This window comes from Rhinoderma darwinii, chromosome 2 (assembly GCF_050947455.1).
Source record: "Rhinoderma darwinii isolate aRhiDar2 chromosome 2, aRhiDar2.hap1, whole genome shotgun sequence".
In the NCBI taxonomy this organism is placed as follows: domain Eukaryota; kingdom Metazoa; phylum Chordata; class Amphibia; order Anura; family Rhinodermatidae; genus Rhinoderma; species Rhinoderma darwinii.
In genome coordinates, this window is record NC_134688.1 from 234,480,909 (window position 1) to 234,506,504 (window position 25,596).

Genomic DNA, 25,596 nt, shown 5'->3' on the forward strand with positions numbered 1-25,596 from the left:
CTTCACAACTGAACTGCCCCCTGTAATAAATAGCCTTTTAAAATTTTCTTGAAAATGTGAGAAATTGCTGCTAAAGTTCTAAGCCTTGTTACAAGACGTTATGTCCTAGAAAAATAAAACGATATTCAAAAAACAATGTCAATCTAATGAAGACATATGGGGGATGTTAATTAGCAACAATTTTGTGTGGTATAACTGCATGTCTTACAAGCAGATACAATTAAAATGAGAAAAATGCAAATTTTTGAAAAAAAATGTCACTACATTTTGGTGTTTTTGACAATTAAATACTGAACGTATCAAGGAAATTTTGCCAGTAACATAAAGTTCAATGTGTTACGAAAAAACAATCTCAGAATGACTTGGATAGGTGAAAGCATTCCAAGGTTATTACCACATAAAGCAAAACATGTCAAATTTGAAAAATGAGGTTCTGTCAGGAAGGTGAAAAGCAGCCAAAGCAGAACGGGGTTAAGAAGTAGAAGGCAGAAAATAACAGACTGCTACAACCTCAAAGAGATTAAAAAATGAATACCACACTATTATTCCATACAGATAGAGAAGCAACCACTCAGTTTGTGATCTCTCCCTCCACCCTCTCTGTGATAGAGAAGGAGAACGGTCATCAACAGCAATCAGAACCTACAATGAAGCAGATCTGAGAGCTCACTTCACGCTCAGGAGAGATCACTACAGCTCTTCCTCGTGGTTGGTGCATTTAGACACTTTAGAGCACATTTCCACAATTAGAAACTATAGAAATGATCCCTGAAAGTATAGTCTTAACCCTTCACTTGCTACAATGACACTCCGGGGGATAGGACCCTGTGTGTAACATTAGGGAGACATTCACACAACCTGAGACATAGAGAACCCTGTAAACACTGAGACCTTGTAAATGGTTAGAGCCGTGACTGCAGTGTAAATAGAAGCTTTTATACGTTGAAAAAAGATAATACCCAGAATACAATTGCCCCCCTGCAATAATTAGCATATATGAATTCAAGCAACCAGTGGGAAACAAGCTTAGGCTTCTTGCTCCGCCTATTCACGTGCACATGGAGAGTGTGGTCTGATCATTGAAACATTCATCTGCTGCTTCCACCCCCCACCCCCATTTCCTGTTCACAAGCTGCGTCTGCATAGCAAACACAAGCAAGGCATGTGGAGAACAATAGGGGGATGTTCACACTGAGTGGTTTCAGCCGTTTTTCGGGCTGTAAACAGCCCGAAAAATCGGAAGCAGAATGCCACCAAAGATCTGCCTATTGATTTAGATGTTTTTGGAGCCGTTTTTCATAGACTCTATAGCAAAACAGCTCTAAAAACGCGGCTTTGAATAAAAAACGTCTGAAACTCAGGAGCTGGTTTTCCCTTGGAAACAGCTCCATATTTCCAGACGTTTTTGAGTTTGTGTGTGCACGTACCCTAAGGCTGGGTTCACACGACCTATTTTCAGACATAAACGAGGCGTATTATGCCTCGTTTTACGTCTGAAAATAGGGCTACAATACGTCGGCAAACATCTGCCCATTCATTTGAATGGGTTTGCCGATGTACTGTGCAGACGACCTGTTATTTACGCGTCGTCGTTTGACAGCTGTCAAACGACGACGCGTAAAAATACAGCCTCGTCAAAAGAAGTGCAGGACACGTCTTTGGACGTTTTTGGAGCTGTTTTCTCATAGACTCCAATGAAAACAGCTCCAAAAACGGCGCGAAAAACGCAGTGAAAAATGCGAGTTGGTCAAAAAACGTCTGAAAAGCAGGGTCTGTTTTCCCTTGAAAACAGCTCTGGATTTTCAGACGTTTTTGGTCACTACGTGTGCACATACCCTAAGGCTGGGTTCACACGACCTATTTTCAGACGTAAACGAGGCGTATTATGCCTCGTTTTACGTCTGAAAATAGGGCTACAATACGTCGGCAAACATCTGCCCATTCATTTGAATGGGTTTGCCGACGTACTGTGCAGACGACCTGTTATTTACGAGTCGTCGTTTGACAGCTGTCAAACGACGACGCGTAAAAATACAGCCTCGTCAAAAGAAGTGCAGGACACTTCTTTGGACGTTTTTGGAGCTGTTTTCTCATAGACTCCAATGAAAACAGCTCCAAAAACGGACGTAAAAAACGCAGCGAAAACGGCGCGAAGAACGCCGCGAAAAATTGTGAGTTGGTCAAAAAACGTCTGAATAGCAGAGTCTGTTTTCCCTTGAAAACAGCTCTGGATTTTCAGACGTTTTTGGTCACTACGTGTGCACATACCCTAAAGGACGAGTCAGGAGCGGTATATATCAGAGCTCATATATTCTTCTCTGCATCTGACACTGTGTATGTTCACACACAAAATCAAAAACGTCTGAAAATACGAAGCTGTTTTAAAGGAAAACAGCTCCTGATTTTCAGATGTTTTTTTTCATAGCAAACTCGCGTTTTGTGCAGCGTTTTATACAGACTCAATCAAAAACGGCTCCAAAAACGCTCAAGAAGTGACATGCACTTCTTTTTCGGGGGCGTTTACAAATGCAACATAGCAACCAGAAACCAATCCAGCAAAATCTGCACTCCAAAAGTCAAATGGCACTCCTTCCCTTCTGAGCCCTACTGTATGCCCAAACAGCCGTTTATGACCACATATCAGGTATTGACATACTCAGGAGAAATTGCTTTACAAACGTTGTGGTTCTTTTTTTCTTTGATTTATTGAGAAAATTAAAAATTTTGAGCTGAAGCTACGTCTTATTGAAGAAAAAGTTTTTTTTTTTATTTTCACTGCCCAATCCTAATAAAATCTATAAAACCCTTGTGGGGTCAAAATCCTCACTACACCCGTAGATGAATTCCTCAAGTGGTGTAGTTTCCAAAATAGGGTCACTTGTGGGAGGCCATGTAAATGTGACATGGCCTCTGCAAACCATTCCTGCTAAATTTGAGCTCCAAAAGCCAAATGGCACTCTTTCCCTTCTAAGCCCTGCCGTGTGTCCAAACAGCCATTTAGGACCACATGTGGGGTGTTGTTTTAATCGGGGGAAATTGCTTTACAAATTTTGCAGTGCTTTTTCTCCTTTAGTCCTTGTGGAAATGAGAAAAAAATTAGCTAAACCTACATTTTCTTTGAAAGAATGTAGATTTTCATTTTCACGGCCTACTTCCAATAATTTCTGCAATAAACCTGTGGGGTCAAAATGCTCACTATACCCCTAGATAATTTCCTTGAGGGGGTCTAGTTTCCCAAATGGGGTCACTTTTGGGGGATTTCCACTGTTTTGGCACTGCAAGAGCCCTTCAAGCCTGACATGGTGCCTAAAATATTTTCTAATAAAAAGGAGGCCCCAAGACTCACTAGGTGCTCCTTTGCTTCGGAGGCCGGTGCTTCAGTCCATTAGTGCACTAGGGCCACATGTGGGATTTATTTCTAAAAACTGCAGACTCTGGGCAATAAATATTGAGTTGCATTTCTCTGGTAAAACCTTCTGTGTTGCAAAAAAAAAATGGATTAAAAATGAATTATTTAAAAAAAATAAAATAAAAAAAAAATAAATAAATAAGGAAATTTGTAAATTTCACCTCTACTTTGCCTTAATTCCTGTGAAACGTCTAAAGGGTTAAGAAACTTTCTAAATGCTCTTTTGAATACTTTGAGGGGTGAAGTTTTTAAAATGGGGTGACTTATTCGGGGTTTCTAATATATAAAGCTCTCAAAGCCACTTCACAACTGAACTGCCCCCTGTAATAAATAGCCTTTTAAAATTTTCTTGAAAATGTGAGAAATTGCTGCTAAAGTTCTAAGCCTTGTTACAAGACGTTATGTCCTAGAAAAATAAAACGATATTCAAAAAACAATGTCAATCTAATGAAGACATATGGGGGATGTTAATTAGCAACAATTTTGTGTGGTATAACTGCATGTCTTACAAGCAGATACAATTAAAATGAGAAAAATGCAAATTTTTGAAAAAAAATGTCACTACATTTTGGTGTTTTTGACAATTAAATACTGAACGTATCAAGGAAATTTTGCCAGTAACATAAAGTTCAATGTGTTACGAAAAAACAATCTCAGAATGACTTGGATAGGTGAAAGCATTCCAAGGTTATTACCACATAAAGCAAAACATGTCAAATTTGAAAAATGAGGTTCTGTCAGGAAGGTGAAAAGCAGCCAAAGCAGAACGGGGTTAAGAAGTAGAAGGCAGAAAATAACAGACTGCTACAACCTCAAAGAGATTAAAAAATGAATACCACACTATTATTCCATACAGATAGAGAAGCAACCACTCAGTTTGTGATCTCTCCCTCCACCCTCTCTGTGATAGAGAAGGAGAACGGTCATCAACAGCAATCAGAACCTACAATGAAGCAGATCTGAGAGCTCACTTCACGCTCAGGAGAGATCACTACAGCTCTTCCTCGTGGTTGGTGCATTTAGACACTTTAGAGCACATTTCCACAATTAGAAACTATAGAAATGATCCCTGAAAGTATAGTCTTAACCCTTCACTTGCTACAATGACACTCCGGGGGATAGGACCCTGTGTGTAACATTAGGGAGACATTCACACAACCTGAGACATAGAGAACCCTGTAAACACTGAGACCTTGTAAATGGTTAGAGCCGTGACTGCAGTGTAAATAGAAGCTTTTATACGTTGAAAAAAGATAATACCCAGAATACAATTGCCCCCCTGCAATAATTAGCATATATGAATTCAAGCAACCAGTGGGAAACAAGCTTAGGCTTCTTGCTCCGCCTATTCACGTGCACATGGAGAGTGTGGTCTGATCATTGAAACATTCATCTGCTGCTTCCACCCCCCACCCCCATTTCCTGTTCACAAGCTGCGTCTGCATAGCAAACACAAGCAAGGCATGTGGAGAACAATAGGGGGATGTTCACACTGAGTGGTTTCAGCCGTTTTTCGGGCTGTAAACAGCCCGAAAAATCGGAAGCAGAATGCCACCAAAGATCTGCCTATTGATTTAGATGTTTTTGGAGCCGTTTTTCATAGACTCTATAGCAAAACAGCTCTAAAAACGCGGCTTTGAATAAAAAACGTCTGAAACTCAGGAGCTGGTTTTCCCTTGGAAACAGCTCCATATTTCCAGACGTTTTTGAGTTTGTGTGTGCACGTACCCTAAGGCTGGGTTCACACGACCTATTTTCAGACATAAACGAGGCGTATTATGCCTCGTTTTACGTCTGAAAATAGGGCTACAATACGTCGGCAAACATCTGCCCATTCATTTGAATGGGTTTGCCGATGTACTGTGCAGACGACCTGTTATTTACGCGTCGTCGTTTGACAGCTGTCAAACGACGACGCGTAAAAATACAGCCTCGTCAAAAGAAGTGCAGGACACGTCTTTGGACGTTTTTGGAGCTGTTTTCTCATAGACTCCAATGAAAACAGCTCCAAAAACGGCGCGAAAAACGCAGTGAAAAATGCGAGTTGGTCAAAAAACGTCTGAAAAGCAGGGTCTGTTTTCCCTTGAAAACAGCTCTGGATTTTCAGACGTTTTTGGTCACTACGTGTGCACATACCCTAAGGCTGGGTTCACACGACCTATTTTCAGACGTAAACGAGGCGTATTATGCCTCGTTTTACGTCTGAAAATAGGGCTACAATACGTCGGCAAACATCTGCCCATTCATTTGAATGGGTTTGCCGACGTACTGTGCAGACGACCTGTTATTTACGAGTCGTCGTTTGACAGCTGTCAAACGACGACGCGTAAAAATACAGCCTCGTCAAAAGAAGTGCAGGACACTTCTTTGGACGTTTTTGGAGCTGTTTTCTCATAGACTCCAATGAAAACAGCTCCAAAAACGGACGTAAAAAACGCAGCGAAAACGGCGCGAAAAACGCCGCGAAAAATTGTGAGTTGGTCAAAAAACGTCTGAATAGCAGAGTCTGTTTTCCCTTGAAAACAGCTCTGGATTTTCAGACGTTTTTGGTCACTACGTGTGCACATACCCTAAAGGACGAGTCAGGAGCGGTATATATCAGAGCTCATATATTCTTCTCTGCATCTGACACTGTGTATGTGCACACACAAAATCAAAAACGTCTGAAAATACGAAGCTGTTTTAAAGGAAAACAGCTCCTGATTTTCAGATGTTTTTTTTTATAGCAAACTCGCGTTTTGTGCAGCGTTTTATACAGACTCAATCAAAAACGGCTCCAAAAACGCTCAAGAAGTGACATGCACTTCTTTTTCGGGGGTGTTTACAAATGCAACATAGCAACCAGAAACCAATCCAGCAAAATCTGCACTCCAAAAGTCAAATGGCACTCCTTCCCTTCTGAGCCCTACTGTATGCCCAAACAGCCGTTTATGACCACATATCAGGTATTGACATACTCAGGAGAAATTGCTTTACAAACGTTGTGGTTCTTTTTTTCTTTGATTTATTGAGAAAATTAAAAATTTTGAGCTGAAGCTACGTCTTATTGAAGAAAAAGGTTTTTTTTTTATTTTCACTGCCCAATCCTAATAAAATCTATAAAACCCTTGTGGGGTCAAAATCCTCACTACACCCGTAGATGAATTCCTCAAGTGGTGTAGTTTCCAAAATAGGGTCACTTGTGGGAGGTTTCCACTGCTTTGTCCCTTCGGGGGCTTTGTAAATGTGACATGGCCTCTGCAAACCATTCCTGCTAAATTTGAGCTCCAAAAGCCAAATGGCACTCTTTCCCTTCTAAGCCCTGCCGTGTGTCCAAACAGCCATTTAGGACCACATGTGGGGTGTTGTTTTAATCGGGGGAAATTGCTTTACAAATTTTGCAGTGCTTTTTCTCCTTTAGTCCTTGTGGAAATGAGAAAAAAATTAGCTAAACCTACATTTTCTTTGAAAGAATGTAGATTTTCATTTTCACGGCCTACTTCCAATAATTTCTGCAATAAACCTGTGGGGTCAAAATGCTCACTATACCCCTAGATAATTTCCTTGAGGGGGTCTAGTTTCCCAAATGGGGTCACTTTTGGGGGATTTCCACTGTTTTGGCACTGCAAGAGCCCTTCAAGCCTGACATGGTGCCTAAAATATTTTCTAATAAAAAGGAGGCCCCAAGACTCACTAGGTGCTCCTTTGCTTCGGAGGCCGGTGCTTCAGTCCATTAGTGCACTAGGGCCACATGTGGGATTTATTTCTAAAAACTGCAGACTCTGGGCAACAAATATTGAGTTGCATTTCTCTGGTAAAACCTTCTGTGTTGCAAAAAAAAAATGGATTAAAAATGAATTATTTAAAAAAATAAAAAAATAAAAAAAATAAATAAATAAGGAAATTTGTAAATTTCACCTCTACTTTGCCTTAATTCCTGTGAAACGTCTAAAGGGTTAAGAAACTTTCTAAATGCTCTTTTGAATACTTTGAGGGGTGAAGTTTTTAAAATGGGGTGACTTATTCGGGGTTTCTAATATATAAAGCTCTCAAAGCCACTTCACAACTGAACTGCCCCCTGTAATAAATAGCCTTTTAAAATTTTCTTGAAAATGTGAGAAATTGCTGCTATAATAATAATAATAATAATCTTTATTTATATAGCGCCAACATATTACGCAGCACTTTACAATGTAGAGGGAACATGAAAACAATATCAGACATTACATAGTGACAAAGTTAATTTACAATTCAAACCTGGGGAGTGAGGACCCTGCTCGCAAGAGCTTACAATCTATGAGGACATAAGGGAGACACAAAGTGTAATAGTGTTTGTTCTGTACAATGGTCCGGCCATTTTTATACACATGCGGTGGTATCATAAAGCTGCATGAGCCGGTCACCAGCCACTATCCGTGTATGACAGACATGAAGAGAAGGAGTGTGAGGGAATCTTATTCTGATGACTAATCTAAATGGAGGGCCATGAAAAGGAGTCAGATTAGGGAATTTTATAGGCCTGTCTAAATAGATGTGTTTTCAGGGCACGTTTAAAACTGTGGATATTGGGAATTAATCTGATTGTCTGGGGTAGCACATTCCAGAGGACGGGTGCAGCACGAGAGAAATCCTGGAGACGGTATTGGGAGGTTCGGATTATGGAGGATTTTAATCTAAGGTCGTTGGCAGAACGTAGAGCCCGAGTAGGGTGGTAGACAGAGATGAGGGAGGAGATGTAAGGAGGTGCAGCACTGTGGAGAGCTTTGTGGGTGAGAGTAATAAGTTTGAATTTTATTCGGAAGGGGATGGGCAACCAGTGCAGTGACTGGCACAGATTAGAGGCGTTGGTGTAGCGGTTGGTCATAAAGATGAGCCTGGCTGCTGCATTGAGGATAGATTGGAGAGGGGAGAGTTTAGTGAGGGGAAGACCGACTAGTAATGAGTTACAGTAGTCAAGACGAGAGTGAATCAGAGCAACAATGAGAGTTTTGGCAGTTTCCTCCGTAAGAAAAGAGCGGATTCTGGAGATGTTTTTTAGGTGAAAATGACAGGAGCGTGAAAGTGATTGTATGTGAGGAGTAAAGGAAAGATCTGAGTCAAAAATAACCCCGAGACAGCGGGCGTGCTGCTTAGGAGTTATGATAGTGCCACACACAGAGATAGAGACATCAGGTTTAGGGAGGTTAGTAGATGGTTGGAACACAAGGAGCTCAGTTTTAGAAAGATTCAGTTTCAGATAGAGAGAGGACATGATGATAGAGACAGCGGACAGACAATCACTGGTGTTCTGTATTAGAGCAGGGGTGATGTCACGGGAAGAGGTATATAATTGGGTGTCATCAGCGTAGAGATGGTACTGGAAGCCAAATCTGCTGATGGTTTGTCCAATAGGAGCTGTGTAGAGAGAAAAGAGGAGTGGACCTAGGACTGATCCCTGAGGAACCCCGATATCAAGGGGAAGAGGAGAAGAAGTGGAACCAGCAAATGACACACTGAATGAGCGGTCAGAGAGATAGGAGGAAAACCAAGAGAGAGCCGCGTCCTTGAGGCCAATAGAGTGGAGCATGTTAAGTAGGAGTTTGTGGTCTACAGTGTCAAAGGCTGCAGAGAGATCCAAAAGAATCAGGAGAGAGGATTTACCGTCCGATTTAGCCGCCAAGAGATCATTTGAGACTTTAGTAAGGGCAGTTTCTGTGGAGTGTAGAGTGCGGAAACCAGATTGTAAGGGGTCAAGAATGGAGTTAGCAGAGAGATAGCAGATAAGGCGAGAGTAGACCAAGCGTTCCAGGAGTTTGGAGATGAAGGGCAGATTAGAGACTGGTCGGTAGTTGGTAGCGCTGGATGGGTCAAGTGTTGGTTTTTTCAATAATGGGTTTATAATGGCATGTTTAAAAGCGGAGGGAAAGATACCAGAGGAAAGAGAGAGGTTAAATATTTTAGTGAGGTGACTAGTGACAGCTGGGGAGAGGGACTGGAGGAGGTGTGAGGGGACAGGATCACTAGGGCAGGTAGTAGGACGAGAAGAAGAGAGGAGCCTCGAGACTTCTTCTTCAGTTATTGGGTCAAATGCTGAGAGTGAAGAAGAGGGAGTGTGGGGGGGAAGGGGATCTTCAGTTATTGGGTCAAATGCTGCTAAAGTTCTAAGCCTTGTTACAAGACGTTATGTCCTAGAAAAATAAAACGATATTCAAAAAACAATGTCAATCTAATGAAGACATATGGGGGATGTTAATTAGCAACAATTTTGTGTGGTATAACTGCATGTCTTACAAGCAGATACAATTAAAATGAGAAAAATGCAAATTTTTGAAAAAAAATGTCACTACATTTTGGTGTTTTTGACAATTAAATACTGAACGTATCAAGGAAATTTTGCCAGTAACATAAAGTTCAATGTGTTACGAAAAAACAATCTCAGAATGACTTGGATAGGTAAAAGCATTCCAAGGTTATTACCACATAAAGCAAAACATGTCAAATTTGAAAAATGAGGTTCTGTCAGGAAGGTGAAAAGTAGCCAAAGCAGAACGGGGTTACGAAGTAGAAGGCAGAAAATAACAGACTGCTACAACCTCAAAGAGATTAAAAAATGAATACCACACTATTATTCCATACAGATAGAGAAGCAACCACTCAGTTTGTGATCTCTCCCTCCACCCTCTCTGTGATAGAGAAGGAGAACGGTCATCAACAGCAATCAGAACCTACAATGAAGCAGATCTGAGAGCTCACTTCACGCTCAGGAGAAATCACTACAGCTCTTCCTCGTGGTTGGTGCATTTAGACACTTTAGAGCACATTTCCACAATTAGAAACTATAGAAATGATCCCTGAAAGTATAGTCTTAACCCTTCACTTGCTACAATGACACTCCGGGGGATAGGACCCTGTGTGTAACATTAGGGAGACATTCACACAACCTGAGACATAGAGAACCCTGTAAACACTGAGACCTTGTAAATGGTTAGAGCCGTGACTGCAGTGTAAATAGAAGCTTTCATACGTTGAAAAAAGATAATACCCAGAATACAATTGCCCCCCTGCAATAATTAGCATATATGAATTCAAGCAACCAGTGGGAAACAAGCTTAGGCTTCTTGCTCCGCCTATTCACGTGCACATGGAGAGTGTGGTCTGATCATTGAAACATTCATCTGCTGCTTCCACCCCCCACCCCCATTTCCTGTTCACAAGCTGCGTCTGCATAGCAAACACAAGCCAGGCATGTGGAGAACAATAGGGGGATGTTCACACTGAGTGGTTTCTGCCGTTTTTCGGGCTGTAAACAGCCCGAAAAATCGGAAGCAGAATGCCACCAAAGATCTGCCTATTGATTTAGATGTTTTTGGAGCCGTTTTTCATAGACTCTATAGCAAAACAGCTCTAAAAACGCGGCTTTGAATAAAAAACGTCTGAAACTCAGGAGCTGGTTTTCCCTTGGAAACAGCTCCATATTTCCAGACGTTTTTGAGTTTGTGTGTGCACGTACCCTAAGGCTGGGTTCACACGACCTATTTTCAGACATAAACGAGGCGTATTATGCCTCGTTTTACGTCTGAAAATAGGGCTACAATACGTCGGCAAACATCTGCCCATTCATTTGAATGGGTTTGCCGATGTACTGTGCAGACGACCTGTTATTTACGCGTCGTCGTTTGACAGCTGTCAAACGACGACGCGTAAAAATACAGCCTCGTCAAAAGAAGTGCAGGACACGTCTTTGGACGTTTTTGGAGCTGTTTTCTCATAGACTCCAATGAAAACAGCTCCAAAAACGGCGCGAAAAACGCAGTGAAAAATGCGAGTTGGTCAAAAAACGTCTGAAAAGCAGGGTCTGTTTTCCCTTGAAAACAGCTCTGGATTTTCAGACGTTTTTGGTCACTACGTGTGCACATACCCTAAGGCTGGGTTCACACGACCTATTTTCAGACGTAAACGAGGCGTATTATGCCTCGTTTTACGTCTGAAAATAGGGCTACAATACGTCGGCAAACATCTGCCCATTCATTTGAATGGGTTTGCCGACGTACTGTGCAGACGACCTGTTATTTACGAGTCGTCGTTTGACAGCTGTCAAACGACGACGCGTAAAAATACAGCCTCGTCAAAAGAAGTGCAGGACACTTCTTTGGACGTTTTTGGAGCTGTTTTCTCATAGACTCCAATGAAAACAGCTCCAAAAACGGACGTAAAAAACGCAGCGAAAACGGCGCGAAAAACGCAGCGAAAAATTGTGAGTTGGTCAAAAAACGTCTGAATAGCAGAGTCTGTTTTCCCTTGAAAACAGCTCTGGATTTTCAGACGTTTTTGGTCACTACGTGTGCACATACCCTAAAGGACGAGTCAGGAGCGGTATATATCAGAGCTCATATATTCTTCTCTGCATCTGACACTGTGTATGTGCACACACAAAATCAAAAACGTCTGAAAATACGAAGCTGTTTTAAAGGAAAACAGCTCCTGATTTTCAGATGGTTTTTTTTATAGCAAACTCGCGTTTTGTGCAGCGTTTTATACAGACTCAATCAAAAACGGCTCCAAAAACACTCAAGAAGTGACATGCACTTCTTTTTCGGGGGCGTTTACAAATGCAACATAGCAACCAGAAACCAATCCAGCAAAATCTGCACTCCAAAAGTCAAATGGCACTCCTTCCCTTCTGAGCCCTACTGTATGCCCAAACAGCCGTTTATGACCACATATCAGGTATTGACATACTCAGGAGAAATTGCTTTACAAACGTTGTGGTTCTTTTTTTCTTTGATTTATTGAGAAAATTAAAAATTTTGAGCTGAAGCTACGTCTTATTGAAGAAAAAGGTTTTTTTTTTATTTTCACTGCCCAATCCTAATAAAATCTATAAAACCCTTGTGGGGTCAAAATCCTCACTACACCCGTAGATGAATTCCTCAAGTGGTGTAGTTTCCAAAATAGGGTCACTTGTGGGAGGTTTCCACTGCTTTGTCCCTTCGGGGGCTTTGTAAATGTGACATGGCCTCTGCAAACCATTCCTGCTAAATTTGAGCTCCAAAAGCCAAATGGCGCTCTTTCCCTTCTAAGCCCTGCCGTGTGTCCAAACAGCCATTTAGGACCACATGTGGGGTGTTGTTTTAATCGGGGGAAATTGCTTTACAAATGTTGCAGTGCTTTTTCTCCTTTAGTCCTTGTGGAAATGAGAAAAAAATTAGCTAAACCTACATTTTCTTTGAAAGAATGTAGATTTTCATTTTCACGGCCTACTTCCAATAATTTCTGCAATAAACCTGTGGGGTCAAAATGCTCACTATACCCCTAGATAATTTCCTTGAGGGGGTCTAGTTTCCCAAATGGGGTCACTTTTGGGGGATTTCCACTGTTTTGGCACTGCAAGAGCCCTTCAAGCCTGACATGGTGCCTAAAATATTTTCTAATAAAAAGGAGGTCCCAAGACTCACTAGGTGCTCCTTTGCTTCGGAGGCCGGTGCTTCAGTCCATTAGTGCACTAGGGCCACATGTGGGATTTATTTCTAAAAACTGCAGACTCTGGGCAACAAATATTGAGTTGCATTTCTCTGGTAAAACCTTCTGTGTTGCAAAAAAAAAATGGATTAAAAATGAATTATTTAAAAAAATAAAAAAATAAAAAAAATAAATAAATAAGGAAATTTGTAAATTTCACCTCTACTTTGCCTTAATTCCTGTGAAACGTCTAAAGGGTTAAGAAACTTTCTAAATGCTCTTTTGAATACTTTGAGGGGTGAAGTTTTTAAAATGGGGTGACTTATTCGGGGTTTCTAATATATAAAGCTCTCAAAGCCACTTCACAACTGAACTGCCACCTGTAATAAATAGCCTTTTAAAATTTTCTTGAAAATGTGAGAAATTGCTGCTAAAGTTCTAAGCCTTGTTACAAGACGTTACGTCCTAGAAAAATAAAACGATATTCAAAAAACAATGTCAATCTAATGAAGACATATGGGGGATGTTAATTAGCAACAATTTTGTGTGGTATAACTGCATGTCTTACAAGCAGATACAATTAAAATGAGAAAAATGCAAATTTTTGAAAAAAAATGTCACTACATTTTGGTGTTTTTGACAATTAAATACTGAACGTATCAAGGAAATTTTGCCAGTAACATAAAGTTCAATGTGTTACGAAAAAACAATCTCAGAATGACTTGGATAGGTGAAAGCATTCCAAGGTTATTACCACATAAAGCAAAACATGTCAAATTTGAAAAATGAGGTTCTGTCAGGAAGGTGAAAAGTAGCCAAAGCAGAACGGGGTTAAGAAGTAGAAGGCAGAAAATAACAGACTGCTACAACCTCAAAGAGATTAAAAAATGAATACCACACTATTATTCCATACAGATAGAGAAGCAACCACTCAGTTTGTGATCTCTCCCTCCACCCTCTCTGTGAAAAAGAAGGAGAACGGTCATCAACAGCAATTAGAACCTACAATGAAGCAGATCTGAGAGCTCACTTCACGCTCAGGAGAGATCACTACAGCTCTTCCTCGTGGTTGGTGCATTTAGACACTTTAGAGCACATTTCCGCAGTTACACACTATAGAAATGATCCCTGAAAGTATAGTCTTAACCCTTCACTTGCTACAATGACACTCCGTGGGATAGGACCCTGTGTGTAACATTAGGGAGACATTCACACAACCTGAGACATAGAGAACCCTGTAAACACTGAGACCTTGTAAATGGTTAGAGCCGTGACTGCAGTGTAAATAGAAGCTTTTATACGTTGAAAAAAGATAATACCCAGAATACAATTGCCCCCCTGCAATAATTAGCATATATGAATTCAAGCAACCAGTGGGAAACAAGCTTAGGCTTCTTGCTCCGCCTATTCACGTGCACATGGAGAGTGTGGTCTGATCATTGAAACATTCATCTGCTGCTTCCACCCCCCACCCCCATTTCCTGTTCACAAGCTGCGTCTGCATAGCAAACACAAGCAAGGCATGTGGAGAACAATAGGGGGATGTTCACACTGAGTGGTTTCAGCCGTTTTTCGGAAGCAGAATGCCACCAAAGATCTGCCTATTGATTTAGATGTTTTTGGAGCCGTTTTTCATAGACTCTATAGCAAAACAGCTCTAAAAACGCCGCTTTGAATAAAAAACGTCTGAAACTTAGGAGCTGGTTTTCCCTTGGAAACAGCTCCATATTTCCAGATGTTTTTGAGTTTGTGTGTGCACGTACCCTAAAGGACGAGTCAGGAGCGGTATATATCAGAGCTCATATATTCTTCTCTGCATCTGACACTGTGTATGTGCACACACAAAATCAAAAACGTCTGAAAATACGAAGCTGTTTTAAAGGAAAACAGCTCCTGATTTTCAGATGTTTTTTTTATAGCAAACTCGCGTTTTGTGCAGCGTTTTATACAGCTGTTTCTGGAGCTGTTTTTCTACAGACTCAATAAAAAACGGCTCAAGAAGTGACATGCACTTCTTTTTCGGGGGCGTTTTTTTTCCAAAACGGCCACGTAAAAAAACGCCCCGTCGGAACAGAACGCCATATTTCCCATTAAAATCAATGGGCAGATGTTTGGAGGCGTTCTGCTTCGAATTTTTAGATCAGTTTTTCGGCCGTTTAAACTTGGCTCCTATCTATAATTTATGTCTCTGTGTTAAGGCTCTTTTAGGGCGGGTTCACACATAGCGGAATTTCACTTAAATTCCGCTGCGGACACTCCGCAGCGTTAATCCGCAGCAGAGCCGTTTCTCCATTGACTTTAATTTAGCAGTGTTCGTTTACACGATGCGTACAATTCCGCTGCGGAGCATAGGCTGCGGAGCGGAATTTGGTGTCCGCAGCATGCTCTGTCTGTTGCGGAGCAGTGGCGGACTGGTTGCGGACTCATGGCGGAATTTCTCCATTGACTTCAATGGAGAGTCAAAATTCCGCAATGAAGTCCGCAGATCTTATGTGTGCTGCGGAGCGTATTGTTTTTACTACCATGACATTTCTTCATTCTGGCTGGACCTATGTATTTCTAGGTCTACAGCCAGACTGAGGAAGTCAATGGGGCTCCCGTAATGACGGGAGCGTTGCTAGGAGACGTCTGTAAATAGTCACTGTCCAGGGTGCTGAAAGAGTTACGCGATCGGCAGTAACTGTTTCTGCACCCGGGACAGTGACTACCGATCTCAATATACATGTATCTGTAAAAAAAAATATAAGTTCATACTTACCGAGAACTCCCTGCGTCTGTCTACAGTCCGGCCTCCCAGGATGACGTTTCAGTGTAAGTGACGGCTGCAGCCAATCACAGGCCAAGCACAGGCTGCAGCGGTCACATGGACTGGAGCGTCATCCAGGGAGGTCGGGCCGGATGCCGAAAGAGGGACGCGTCACCAAGACAACGGGCGGTAAGTATGAATTTCTTTGACTTTCACTAGGGAAAGTGCTGTCCCTTCTCTCTATCCTGCACTGATAGGGAGAAGAGAAGCACTTTTCCTGCAGTCCGCAGCGGCCAGTCCGCATCAATTTTCTGCACATTTTGTGCAGATCCGCTGCAGAATCTGCAACGCAGATTCTGTGCGGCATTGATGCGGACAGTTGCGGAGGAATTCCGCCATGTGTGGTCATGCCCTAACACCGGCCGACACTCGGCCAGTGCAGCGAGTGCCGATCAACGAAACATTGTAGATCAGCGCTCGCTAACTCCTGTCACCCGGAGCTATGGATAGGGATGAGTGATTGTTATTCCGATCGCTCGTCCCCATACATTATCATAATGTCGGCAGCGCGTCTCATTGTTTACACAGGGAGATGTGCTGCCGACAACGATAATATTTCACTATTTTAAAACGATACGACCACCAGATGATCGCTTCCCTGTTTACACAGGGCAATTATCGGCAACGAGCGTTATATTAACGCTCGTCTGCCCGATAATCGTCCTTTGTAAAAAAAGCCTTTAGGCTTCGTACATATCCACGACAGGGTTCTGTCGGAACGAGACCCTGACTGACACAAACGGATTTCAATGGTGACGGATCCGATGCCAATGACTTCCGTCTGGGTTCCGTCGTTTTCACGGAAAAATAGCGTAGTCGACTACGGAACGGAGCCCTGGCGCAGATGTGAATGAGGCCTTAGCTGCACTCTGCAGATTCCCTGACTTGAAGCAGTAACTAAACTCAGTGGCCCAGATTTATAAAGACTGGCCTTTTATACGCCAGTCTAAGGCATCATTTACACGAGCGTAATATACGCGCGTGCGACGCGCATGCTTTTCACGCGTGTCGTAGTACGCACCTATATTAGTCTATGGGGCAGTGCAGACAGTGCGTGAATTTTGTGCAGCGCGTAAAACTCACGACATGTCCTATCTTTGTGCACTGTTCGCGCATCACGCACCCATTGAAGTCAATGGGTGCGTGAAAATCACGCATGCTGCACGGAAGTACTTCCGTCCGAACTGAGTGATTCGCGCAACAGCTGTCAAACTGTGAATGTAAACAGAAAAGCACCACGTGCTTTTCTGATTACAAACATACAAACAGAGTGTCATAATTATGGCGGCCGTGCATCATACACTGATGACACACGGAGCTGTTAAGTGCCTTTTGCGCACGCAAAACGCGGTGTTTTTTGCGTGCTCAAAACGCACACGCTCGTGCAAATCAGGCCCTTGACTGAAGCCAGCGGCACGCCTCTTGTGTTGTCCTTGCGCCACAAACTTAAGGGCCTGTTCACATCAGCATTGGCTTTCCGTTGAGGGGTTCTGTCGGAGGTTTCCGTCGGGAGAGCCCCTCAACGGAAAGGCAAACGGAAACCTTAGCTTCCGCTTGCATCACCATTGATATCAATGGAGACGGAAACATTGCTAATGGTTTCCGTTTGTCACCATTCCGTCAGGTTTCCGTATTTTTGACGGAATCAATAGCGCAGTCGACTGCGCTATTGATTCCTTAAAAAAAACAGAAACCTAACGGTTTCTGCACAGCTTAGTATTGTAACACATGAATGTAGTCAAAGTGAGGCTGCGAATGTGTACTATAGTTATTTCCCCGCTCCTGGCAGGTGTGCGTGCACTCAGCATGAGAGGATGCGGCTGTCCCTGAAGACAGAGAACATGCTGGGCGCACTGCAAAACACCCCCATGTTCTCTGTCTTCAGTGCCGGGACTTCTCCTGGAGCGGTCCCCTACAGTGGCGCCATCTACGGTGGTGCTATGTACAATGGGGCTGTGTGCCATTATCTACAGATGTAAGTGTGTGGTCAAAAATTGACAAATGAAATTCATCCGTTTTTAAAACGGATGCAAAACGGGTCAAAATCTGCCATTAAAAAAGGAAACACAGCCCGCAACTGATGCAAAACGGATCAAAACTGACATTTATATCGGCCGACACTGTCGTGTAAATAGAGCCTTAATAAAGTTTTTAGTAGTGTACAAAAAAAAAACTTTTCCAATTTTTCCTCTAATGTAATGTAAAAAATAAAATAAATAAACAAAATAGATATTGCCGCGTCCGTAAAGTCAAAACTATTACAGTATAACATTATTTAACCCGCACGGTGAACGCCATAAAAAAAAAGGTAAATATTAAAACGCCAAAATCCCTGTTTTTTTCTCACGTTAGCTCTAAAAAAAAAATCATTAAATATGTCCCCAAAAATTGTACCAATAAAAGCTAGAGCTCACCCTGGCTCTCAATATGGTGACACAAAAGATTTTTTTTAACAACGTTTTTTCTTTGTAAAAGCAGTACAACATAAAAAAAACATAGATTAATCTGGTATCGCCGTAATCATATTGACCCACAGAATAAAGCTAAGTTGTCATTTTTACTGCACGGTGAAAGCCATAATAGCTAAACAAAAAGAACAATGGAGAAATCACAGGTTTTTTTAAATTTTACCACAAATAAAAAAAAATCAGTTACTCAGTACGTTATATGGTACTCTAAATGGAGCCAAAACAAAATACATCTCCCCCAAAGAAAAAGCCTTCACACCGCTTTATTGGTACAAAAATAATAAAAGGGATGGCTTCTCAAGGGCAGGATGTGAACAATGGCCTGGAACTCTAAGGCTATGTTCACACAGAGTTTTTTGCAGGCGGAATTTCTGCCTCAAAATTCCGTTTGGAAGGTTGATGCAGATTTTCCTATCCCTGCACGCCAATTTTCACAGCGTTTTTCGCCCGCGGCCATAAAACTACGCAAAATACGCTTTCTCTGCCTCCCATTGAAGTCAATGGGAGGTCCGAGGTGTAAACGCTCGAAGATAGGGCATGTCCCTTCTCCCTCCCGCGAGGCGGTTTTACTGCTCGCAGTAGAAAACCGCCCATTGAAATCAATGGGAGGCATCTTCAGGCCGTTTTTGACGAGTTTTACTCAGTGTGAACATAGCCTAAGAGCTAACAATTAATAACTCAATATTCTTACAAACAGATTGAGAAGCAACCACTCAGTTTGAGATCTCCCCCTCCACCCTCTCTGTGAAAAAGAAGGAGAACGGTCATCAACAGCAATCAGAACCTACAATGAAGCAGATCTGAGAGCTCACTTCCCGCTCAGGAGAGATCACTACAGCTCTTCCTCGTGGTTGGTGCATTTAGACACTTTAGAGCACATTTCCGCAGTTACACACTATAGAAATGATCCCTGAAAGCACAGTCTTAACCCTTCACTTGCTACAATGACACTCCGGGGGATAGGACCCTGTGTGTAACATTAGGGAGACGTTCACACAACCTGAGACATAGAGAACCCTGTAAACACTGAGACTTTGTTAGGCTTCGTTCACATCTGCGCCAGGGTCCCGATCCGGGAGCTTTCCATCGGAACGGGACCCTGACTGACACAAACGGAAACCACATGTTTCCTTTTCCATCACCATTGATTTCAATGGTGACGGATCTGGTGCCAATGGTTTCCGTTTGTCTTCGTTGTGCAAGGGTTCCGTCGTTTTGACGGAATCAATAGCGAGCGCCGCATCTGAGTGATATTAGAGGTAGGGGGCTATGTCTCTCACCCCACTGGCATCCCCTTGCATGGCGGGGTGCCAATGGTTTCTATGGCAGCCTGGGGCCTAACAAAGGCCCTCAAGGTCTGCCTTTAGTGATTCATCAATACCTATACCAAACCAGGCCAAAAAATACATATAATGATGTATGTATATCAAAGCATAGACACAATCCCTATAGTATATACGTAGACACTACCATATTGAGACTAAAATAACACAACAGCACACCATAGGTACCATACAAAAAGACTTTTATTATATTTAATCAAAAATTTAAGAACAATGGCCATCTACACAGAACAGCATATCACACCAATAGTATATCAAGAAAGCACTAGTAAAATAAATATAAATATAAATATATACATATATATATATATATATATATATATATATATATATATATATATATATATATATATAAAATCACCTGCACTCAGTATACACAAAAAGCTGACAGCGAAACGTGCGACGGGGTTCTGTGGTGGTCTGGTGTGATTTGGGACTCATTATGCAGTACAGTGGTTGGTATTCAACCTTGGCAGTATCTATGTTTTGAATGGCTCTTTATCTTGGAAACAGCAATGATATACAGTACTATACTGAGTGTATACTTTTTGTCTATTGAAATGTTCATTTGTATAGAAGGTGATATTTTATGAGATATATATATATATATGTATATATATATATATATATATATATATATATTTATCACTAGTGCTTTCTTGTTATAATATTGGTGTGATATGCTGTTCTGTGTATTGTAGTCCCTCCCACCACCACTATGTGTTTTTAATTTGTGTGTTATTTTAGGTCTTGATGGCCATTGTTCTTAAATATTTGATTAAATATAATAAAAGTCTTTTTGTATGGTACCTATGGTGTGCTATTGTGTTATTTCAGTCTCAATATGGTAGTGTCTACATCAGGGGCGTAACTAGGAAAGACTGGGCCCCATAGCAAACTTTTGACTGGGGCCCCCCCTCCCCTTGGTGTCACACAACCCCCCCCTTGTAGATAGTGCCTTTTTTACAGCCCCCGTGTAGATAACGCCATACAGCCCCCTCTGTAGATAGCGCCATACAGCCCCCTCTGTAGATAGCGCCATAGAGCCCCCTCTGTAGATAGCGCCATACAGCCCCCTCTGTAGAGAACGCCATACAGACCCCCCTGTAGATAACGCCATACAGCCCCCTCTGTAGATATCTACAAAGGGGGCTGTATGGCGTTATCTACAGGGGGGGCTGTATGGCGCCATCTAAAGAGGGGGCTGTATGGCGTTCTCTACAGAGGGGGCTGTATGGCGTTATCTACAGGGGGGACTGTATGGCGTTATCTACAGGTGGGACTGTATGGCGTTCCCTACAGGGGGGGTCTGTAGGGAATGCCATACAGCCCCCCTGTAGGGAACGCCATACAGCCCCCCCGTAAGGAACGCCATAAAGCCCCCCCCCTGTAGGGAACGCCATACAGCCCCCCCTGTAGGGAACGCTATAGAGCCCCCCCTGTAGGGAACGCCATACAGCGTCCCCAACCCCCCAAAAAAATGCGACCAACAGTGTGAAAAGACAAAAGACATGTATCCCCTCTCCACAGGAGAGGGGATACATGTGTGATCGCTGGCAGCGATAGGGAGAACGGGGGACCGAAAGTCCCCCGAAGTTCTCCTTGACTAACTTCTGACTTCCGGCGTCTGCGCAGCTCAATAGAAATGAAAGGAGCGCAGGTCACGCATGCGCACAAGCGCGACCGGCGCTCCATTCGTTTCTACGGAGCTGCCGACACAGACCCCGGAAGTCCGAGGTTTGTGATGGAGAACTTCAGGGGACTTTCAGTCCCCCGTTCTCCCTATCAGTGCCAGCGATCACACATGTATCCCCTGTCCTGTGGATAGAGGATACATGTCTTTTGTTTAATGGCAGAGTGGGGAGATACCTCCCTGCTCTGCCATAGTGTTCAGTGGCGTCGCGCTGTAGCAGCCATAGCGGCTGCTAGCGGAGCCTCCGGCCATGGTGGGTGCCCATGCCGGCGGGCGACGCGGGCCCCGTAGCAGCTGCTATGGCTGCTATAGCGGTAGTTACGCCACTGGTCTACGTATATACTATAGGGATTCTGCCTTTAGTGATTGTCTGTTAGGCCATGCCAGAGGCATGACCTAACAGGTGCCTGTCAATTTTACACTGACAGGCAATAATACACTGCAATGCAGAACTATTGCAGTGTATTATAAAAGTGATCAAAAAATCTTACAGTAAAGTCCCCTAGTGGGACTAAAAAAAAGTAAAAAACAAGTTAAAGAAAGTTTGAAAGAAATAAGTAAAAAAAAAATTAAAAACACACTTTTTCCCCTTACAAAATACTTTATTATGAAAAAAAGTAAAAAGTTACGCATATTTGGTATCACCACGTTCGTAACGAACCCAACTATAAAACGGTTACATTATCTAAGCAGCACAGTGAACGCCGTAAAAAATAAAATAGAAAACAACGCCGGAATTGCTGTTTTCTGTTTATTCTACCTTCAAAAAAATTCGGTAAAAAGTGATCAAACAGTTGCATCTACTCCAAAATGATACCAATAAAAACTACAAGTCGTCCCGCAACAAAAACGCCCCCATACAGCTGCATCGGTAAAAAAATAAAAGTTATGGCTCTTAACCCCTTCTCGACATGTGCCGTATATATACGGCGCAATCGGGAAGGGCTTCCCGCAAAGCGCAGTACCATTACGTTGCGGTGATAGTGCGGGCTCAGGAGCTAAGCCTGCACCATCACCGCTGGGTGACAGCTGTATGTTACAGCTGGCACCCTGAGGTATAGGCCAGGACCGGAACTAGCCGATTAACCCTCAATAGAGATCGCAGCATGTGAGGAGTTTTTAGCAACGTGATCGCTGGGTTGCCGGTGGCTGCAAAGGCGATCGGAGGCCTAATACTTACCTCCCGGTCTGCCAGCAAAGGAAGCCTCCTATGCCCCACTCGGCGGCAGGGCCTAAAAGGCTCAGAAGCTGCGCCGTCGTCATCAGCAGTGGGTGTCCGCTGTATGTTACAGCGGACATCCATCTGTAACGGCAGGAACCGGAGCTAGCTCCGATTCCTGCCACTAACCCCTTCGATGCAGCGATCCAATGCGATCGCTGAATCAAAGTGGTTTGTAGCAAATCGGCAACCTGCCATGCGATGACAAGGCTGGCGACTGCTACGATGGCAACAGGAGGCCTAACAATGGCCTTTCTGCCATTACGGAAGCCAATTAGGCTTGCTGTCAGTGAATAACTGACAGTTCTAACACATTGCACTACATAGGTAGTGCAATGTATTAGAACATCAAACAGTTGGACCTTCAAGTACCCTAGTGGGACTAAAGAAAAGTGTAAAAAAATTAAAAATAAAATAAAAGTTTCAATTAATAACATAAAACACGATTGCCCTTTTTCCCTTATCAAGTCATTTATTACTGTAAAAAAAGAATAAAACCATACATATTTGGTATTACCGCGTCCGTAACGACCTGAAGTATAAAAATATTATGTTAGTTGTCCCTCAGTGAACACCGTAAAAAACAACCTAAAAAATAATGCCAGAATTGCTTTTTTTTTTGGTCACTTTCTTTTACAAAAATTGAAATAAAAAGTGATGAAAAAGTCGCATGTATCCAAAAATGGTACCAATAAAAACTATTACTCGTCTCGCAAAAAATAAGCCCTCAGACAAAAAAATGAAAACGTTATGGCTCTTACAACTTGGCAACAGAAAAAATACATTATTTTTACAAAAGTAACTTTAATGTGCAAAAAGTTGTAAAACATAAAAAAGTTCTATAAATTAGGTATCACCGGAATCGTACTGACCCGCAGACTAAAGGTAACATGTAATTTATAATGCGTGGTGAACGCTGTATAAGGAAAACTAAAATAAACTATGGCAGAATTGCTATTTTTTAATTACCTTACCTCCCAAAAAAAAGGATAACAAATGATCAAAAAGTTGCCCAAAATGGTACCAATAATAACTACAGCTTGTCCCGCAAAAAAACAGCCCTCATACCACTACGTCTATGAAAAAATAAAATTAGTTAAAGAGGCTCTGTCACCAGATTTTGCAACCCCTATCTCCTATTGCAGCAGATCGGCGCTGCAATGTAGATAAGAGTAACGTTTTTATTTTTAAAAAACTAACATTTTTGGCCAAGTTATGGCCATTTTTGTATTTATGCAAATGAGGCTTGCTAAAGTCCAACTGGGCGTGTTTAAAGTAAAAGTCCAACTGGGCGTGTATTATGTGTGTTACATCTGGGCGTGTTTACTTCTTTTACTAGCTGGGCGTTCTGACGAGAAGTATCATCCACTTCTCTTCACAACGCCCAGCTTCTGGCAGTGCACAGACACACAGCGTGTTTTCAAGAGATCACGCTGTGACGTCACTTCCCCAGGTCCTGCATCGTGTCGGACGAGCGAGGACACATCGGCACCAGAGGCTACATTTCATTCTGCAGCAGCATCGGCGTTTGCAGGTAAGTCGATGTAGCTACTTACCTGCAAACCCTGATGCTGCTGCAGAATCAACTGTAGCCTCTGGTGCCGATGTGGCCGACACGATGCAAGACCTGGGGCAGGAAGTGAGTGACGTCACAGCGTGATCTCTCGAGAACACGCTGTGTGTCTGCACTGCCAGAAGCTGGGTGTTAACAAACAGAAGTGGAACAGCTAGTAGTGGAACAGCTAGTAAAAGAAGTAAAAACGCCCCGATGTACACACATAATACACGCCCAGTTGGACTTTTACTGTAAACACGCCCAGTTGTACTTTTGCAAGTCTCATTTGCATAAATACAAAAATGGTCATAACTTGGCCAAAAATGCTCGTTTTTTAAAAATAAAAACGTTACTGTAATCTACATTGCAGCGCCGATCTGCTGCAATAGCAGATAGGGGTTGCAAAATCTGGTGACAGAGCCTCTTTAAGGCTGGGTTCACACGTGGCGGAATTTCACTTAAATTCCGCTGCGGACACTCCGCAGCGTTAATCCGCAGCGGAGCCGTTTGTCCATTGACTTACACTTTAATTTAGCAGTGTTCGTTTAGACGAGGCGTAAAATTCCGCTGCGGAGCATAGGCTGCGGAGCGGAATTTGGTGTCCGCAGCATGCTCTGTCTGTTGCGGAGCAGTGGCGGACTCATGGCGGAATTTCTTCATTGACTTCAATGGAGATTCTAAGTTCCGCAATGAAGTCCGCAGCTGTCATGCACATGTCATGTGTGCTGCGGATGCGTCTTGCTTTTTTAACTTGACATTTCTTCATTCTGGCTGGACCTATGTATTTCTAGGTCTACAGCCAGACTGAGGAAGTCAATGGGGCTCCCGTAATGACGGGAGCGTTGCTAGGAGACGTCTGTAAATAGTCACTGTCCAGGGTGCTGAAAGAGTTAAGCGATCGGCAGTAACTGTTTCTGCACCCTGGATAGTGACTACCGATCACAATATACAGCAACCTGTAAAAAAATATAAGTTCATACTTACCGAGAACTCCCTGCTTCTGTCTCCAGTCCAGCCTCCCAGGATGACGTTTCAGTCTAAGTGACGGCTGCAGCCAATCACAGGCCAAGCACAGGCTGCAGCGGTCACATGGACTGGCGCGTCATCCAGGGAGGTCGGGCTGGATGCCGAAAGAGGGATGCGTCACCAAGACAACGGCCGGTAAGTATTAAATTCGTTTACTTTCACTAGGGAAAGTGCGGTCCCTTCTCTCTATCCTGCACTGATAGGGAGAAGGGAAGCACTTTTCCCGCAGTCCGCAGCAGCTAGTCCGCATCAATTTACTGCACATTTTGTGCAGATCCGCAGCAGAATCTGCAACGCAGATTCTGTGCGGCATTGATGCGGACAGTTGCGGAGGAAATCCGCCACGTGTGGTCATGCCCTAAGGCTCCAATAAGTCAGGAAAGAAAAATATGCAGTTGTGCAGCCCGAGGGGAACATTTCTTCTGTTTCAAGAGGCGAATTATCAAGGCACTAAAATTAGGGAACCAGGAAGGGGAGGGCACCCGTATTATACCAAGACAACACTTCCCAGCAAAATTCCTCAAACTGCAAAGGTGCGGCGTGTGGACCAAATGGGAGATGAGTAAGGACACCATTTATCAGTGCGACACCGGCCTGTGCAGAAAGGATTGCTTCACAGTGTACACATCTATGGATAATTTTATTGTTTACCCCATTATT

At 42.8% G+C, this 25,596-nt stretch overlaps 1 protein-coding gene and 5 non-coding genes across 11 annotated transcripts in view; all 6 read right to left on the bottom strand.

The window, feature by feature from the left end:
• Nucleotides 1-25,596, bottom strand: part of TEX14 (testis expressed 14, intercellular bridge forming factor) — a 532,366-nt gene that overhangs the window by 466,290 nt on the left and 40,480 nt on the right. The gene's annotated exons all lie outside the window — the stretch shown is intronic.
• Nucleotides 567-784, bottom strand: LOC142747586 (small nucleolar RNA U3). Its single transcript, XR_012881864.1, has one exon. It is a non-coding gene; the product is annotated as a small nucleolar RNA U3 (small nucleolar RNA).
• Nucleotides 4,277-4,494, bottom strand: LOC142747587 (small nucleolar RNA U3). The gene has a single exon (XR_012881865.1). It is a non-coding gene; the product is annotated as a small nucleolar RNA U3 (small nucleolar RNA).
• LOC142747592 (small nucleolar RNA U3) lies at nt 10,017-10,234 on the bottom strand. Its single transcript, XR_012881868.1, has one exon. It is a non-coding gene; the product is annotated as a small nucleolar RNA U3 (small nucleolar RNA).
• Nucleotides 13,753-13,970, bottom strand: LOC142747583 (small nucleolar RNA U3). The gene has a single exon (XR_012881861.1). It is a non-coding gene; the product is annotated as a small nucleolar RNA U3 (small nucleolar RNA).
• Nucleotides 18,809-19,026, bottom strand: LOC142747724 (small nucleolar RNA U3). The gene has a single exon (XR_012881983.1). It is a non-coding gene; the product is annotated as a small nucleolar RNA U3 (small nucleolar RNA).